Consider the following 5,090-nt stretch of genomic DNA (forward strand, 5'->3'; position numbering starts at 1 on the left):
ATGTTCTTCACCAGCAAGCAGATATCTGAAGCTGATGGATCAGACATCAGCACTGCTTAGAAGCCTTAGCACCCTAGCTGATGAGATCATGCCAGGATCAAGACAAGAAGTGTCATGACTGAAACAGAGCAGCGCATCGTGGTAAGAGTGTGAACTTCCAAGGGCCACTGCCTGGCTCCATTGCCCCCTTCTCCATGTTCCGGCTGTGTGACCTCAGCCTCAGTTTCTCCTTTGCAGTGAGAGAACTTAACGCATCAGGATACTGTGAGGAATAACACATAATAAAGCCCTTAGCACAAGAGCCATTCAGCAAACATTGGCTGTTATTTGGAAACTCAGCCCTACTTAGAGTATCCTGTGATGGCTGTTCCAGGTCTCAGCTGCTCTTCTCATGCCTCCTAAACCCCTGATCTTTTTAAATCCCACATTAGCTTCAACTGTATTTCTATGAATAGTGGAATTTCACTTTGTTTATTCAAAGAAGGCAGGTCCTTGCCCATAAGGAAAGAAGTAATGGAGGGGTTTTAAACAGAGATACTCATAATTTAAAACTCTTTTGTCTTGAATTGGTGCAAGCATCCATTCACAATTTTAAAACTTGGGCAGTCAGCGGGGTTAGGGAAGTCAAAGCCTGGCGCAGCTTTTTTTCCTCTGCTCTTCCCTTCCTGCCTGCTGGTAGATAACGCTAGAATTGATGGGGCTACACCTGTGATGTAGACAATGTCTAGAAGTTGCTACCCCCGTACTTATAAATCACCTTCATAGAATCTAGAGTTATCCTTACCATTTTTGACCTTGCTGATTTATTTATAGGTGACCTCCAGCAAAAAAGTCCCTCATGAATCAACCAGAGCATGACAGGGAAGTGGGGTAGAGTGAGTATCTCCAAGCAATTCACTGTCATTTCCAAACCTTCCACAAGCATTCCCTTCATCTGGACCTCAGTCTTACCACGGAGCAGCCTCCGCTGTGGAAGGTTAAGGAAAGTGGAATCGTTCGAGAAAGGGGGAACGCCTCTGTCAGCTTGGTCCAGTAAGGTTATGGAGCAGCCTGTCAGACGTGACCCTGAGCACTCAGGGAGGGAGAGACAGGGCTGAAGTCAGAGTTGGAGCCAGGCTTGAAGGCCAGCTTTTCGGACAGAATCTACCCTGGGAACTCTACAGCAGCACCTCCTACTCTCTGCAGTATTGCCCCGCCTGGAGCAGACCTGGGTAATAAGGGCACCCACCAGCGTCACAGAGTGGCACCTGAGGCACTGGTGGCTTTGAAATCAGTCCAAGTTCAAACTCTACCTCTGCCAGTTACCAGTTAGGTGAACTTGGGCAACGTAACTTGTCAGAGTCTTTGTTTTAGGCATGGTTGGAGGCCTTCCCCGTGTCCCTAGAGGACTCCGTACTGTGCTCCAGCATCACACAGTAGTCAGCTGTTCACATCTGTCCTCCCCGGTAGACAGCCCCTGTCTGCATCATCATACGTCTTTATAGCCCCAGGCTCTGGCATAGTCACTGTCATATTATAAAGCCTCAAAACATGTTTAATGAATTGAGTACAGAAAATACCAGTGGTCACTGGAGTCCTGACAGTAATAAACCTTACTATGTGCTCTGTATTATATATCCTCTTGCAAGCATGCTGTTTCTGAGAGCAAATTGAACAAATACAGTTATTAATATGGGAACAAACATTTACTAAGGACTGGATGTGTTAAACACATGAGCCCAAAAGAGCTAAAAGATAATACCTCTAATCTAATGATTGTGTCCATAGAATAACTTTGTTAGAAACAAAAGAAAGGCAGTCGTGTCAGTTTTACAGCTTTTTTGTGATCTTTTCTCTTATAGATAAAACCTGATAACCATGTTCCACAATGCTTATGTCAGCATGACATAAAAATCCATGTAGTTTGATTTTCTGCCTAAAATTCAAATCTAATATTTGACACTAGCGTCCAAAAACCGTAGATACGAACTTTTGGTCCCTAAAAAGAATATCGCTCTTAGAGCATAGCTTTGCTGGTTCTCAGAGGGGTAACACTATCCATCACTTCTGATTTTCTTTCCATATGGAGTCACCTTCCGTTACAGTCCTGACCTTGCTCTGCCCTTTTACTCACTCCTCCCCAGGCAAGGAAGAGTGAAACAAGGGCATTCTAGGATGCCTTCTTATCGAAGTATGTTCTGCTCTGCCCTTCCATGCCAGAAGTTTGTAAGAACAGGCATGGTTGTCCAGTGGTGCCAGTGGATGGCAAAGTCTCTATATCTCTGGGGTGTGATGTAGGAAACAAGTTGTTGCCACAGATTTAAGCCTTGTTGTCTACTATCAGCTTTATCAATAATGATGACACTTTTACCTCCATCTGGCTGAGTACCTGAGCCTGTTTCTAAGTTGCTTAGGAGCTTAGTGGAGAATGGTGATGTTATTGACCTTCCTCAAACCCCAACTTGACAATGCTTATTTGTTAAATAGTATGGAAAGTTTATAAATGTGGGTAGCTCTTGGAATTCCAATCCAAAAGGAGGACATTCTCTGACCATTCTGAATAAACTGACAACATACCTTCTCTTTATACAGTCTGTTTTTCTGCTATTGCAGTATAGACATTTTAAACTTCTTTTAAGATTTATTTTGCTTAAAAACTTTTAAAGATTTATTCTGCTTTTAAGTGCTTTTCTTGGGTGGCAGACTGGTATTTTATTTTTATTTGACGTCATGCTAAGACGCAACACATCATCCTAGTAGACTTCCTATATAAGCAATGACCAATTATAAAATATAACAGAGGAAAAGGTCTTACTTATAATAGCATAACTTCACCAGAAAAAGATACCTATGAATAAACTAAATGAAAAATTACCACCTATACAAGAAGTTTACGAAGGTATTGAAGAATATAAATGACATGAATTCTATGGAAAGATGTTTATATAAGAAGATTCAACATTATAAAGATGTCAATTCTTCCCATATCAGACTCTACATATAATGCAATTTCAATAAACATAGCAAGGAGATTTTATATTGGCTAGTGATACTGGTTCTAAAGTTCATATGGAAAAGGAGGGAAACCAGGAAAAAAATTGTAAAATAAAAGTTAATGAAGGGATTAGCCCTACTATGTACCAAAATACAGTATAAAATTGTATTAATTAAAACAGTGCATTACTGGCACGTGAGCATGCAGACAGATGAATGGAACAGAATAGAGTACAGAAGTAGACCTATATTAGATAAAGTAACAATATGTGGTTTAAGGAAAGACAGAAAAAAAAAAAAAAAGAATGGCTCATAAAATGAAAGATTATTTCTCATTTTCATAAAGTCCAAAACAGGCGTTCCTGCTTGGCAGGCTCTCCTCCAGGCAAGGATTCTGGAGCTCATGCTCCTTGCATCTTTAGCTCTGCCATGCTCAATATGTGGCTTCTCAAGTTTTTCTGGAGGAAATCTCCATTCCACATGGCAGAAGGCAAAGAGGATGGATGATCACGTGTGGGAAGCTTTTATGTGCCAGGTCCATCACTTCCTGACTGCAACCGAAGCTGGGAAACTAACCTGTTGTGAGCCCAGAGACAGGAAGGAAAAGCTTTGGTAAATAACTAGCATTCTCTCCCACAAGACCCAAATGCATATGGAATTTAATGTATCACCAGGGTGGCATTTGATATCAATGGGCAAAGATGAATTATTCAATTAATGATCCTGAAGAACTGGATAGCTGTCTCAAAAAAGAAAAAGAAGTTGGATTCCCAATTCATTCCTTGCAACAGAATACATTATAATTCAATCAAATTTGAATGGGAAAAAAAAGGAAGGAAACTATTAGAAAACACAGGAGAAAAGGGAAGTTCTTTTTATAAGTAAGCATGTCCGCCCAGAAGACTCGAGGAAATGTGGGGTTAAGATTGTATAGTGCATTCACCCAGATACAACTATTCCAAGTTTCACAGTCCTATTTCTTCCTTTTCAGGGCCCTCACGTTAACACAGAACACCTGCTTTGGCTTGCATTCGGCATCCCACTGTAGCTCTGACATTTTTATTATCGTATTCTGAGGCTAATGTTCAGCATAGTCTGCCCTCCTGCTGCAAGAGGTAAGAGTCGAATTAAAATCAGCCATGAAAGCCTTCTGGCTCTCGTGACATGCCCTGAGTTGATAGTTGTCTGACCTGGTGTGCCAGTCTCTTTCTTCAAGGCTTCCAGGAGAGTTAACAGAAGTCAGCCACCTCTACAATCCTTAGGAATACCATTGTCCCACACCATTCAAGAGCTACCACGTATTCCCTAGCCTGGTCCCTTCCACCCGTTCCTCATTCCTAAACAAACAGAGGTGAAAGTCTTAGTAAACATGCTGCTACAGCATGCTGTGGGTTGTCACCACCCCGACTTAGACCAGCAATGAGGTTCTTGATGCCTCCTGACCAGAGAGTGAGCAAATTCTCTAGTCCCATTCTTGAGGGTCAACTTTCCATGGCCACCTCTGGTACCAGTTTAGGTCTCCGCAAAAGCAGACCTTGAGGCAAGGATTAGGGGGCATGTAGCTTATTGGGGAGGTGATATCAGGAAGAGAGGAAGTAGGGAAAGTGAGATAGGGAAGGTAGAAAAGTCAATAAAGGATACATCAAAGTGAAGATTACTGCTGTAGTCAACAAGAGTTGAATTCACTCTGAGGAACTGGCAAGAATTGCCTGCTGAGAGATGGAGAAGCTTACATATTTATCCACTGATTCCTATTCTTTATTGTTTGGGGGTTGGCTCCGAGAGGCGGATAGACTGTTTCTTCCCAGCCATCCTGGAAAGTCCACCCTTGCAGGGTGGAGCACGTTCCGTGACACCTCAGAATGACTTGGGAAGAGAAGCAGAAAGATTCAGACACAAGTTGGATGCTGTCAGAATGTGCAGGAACTGTTATTTATGGCTGCAGGTAAAGTTACTAGCTGGGACATTAGCAGCATCTGCTACAGGAAGAATTAAGATACCAATTCTGTCTATATTCCTTTCAAGCAGTTTTAAACAGCATCTGTTGTATTGCTGAAGGTGTAGGCAAACAGCATGCTGATGTACTGTTGTTCAGAATGTGTATTGATACAGCGTCT

This window comes from Eubalaena glacialis, chromosome 4 (genome assembly GCF_028564815.1).
Source record: "Eubalaena glacialis isolate mEubGla1 chromosome 4, mEubGla1.1.hap2.+ XY, whole genome shotgun sequence".
NCBI lineage: Eukaryota > Metazoa > Chordata > Mammalia > Artiodactyla > Balaenidae > Eubalaena > Eubalaena glacialis.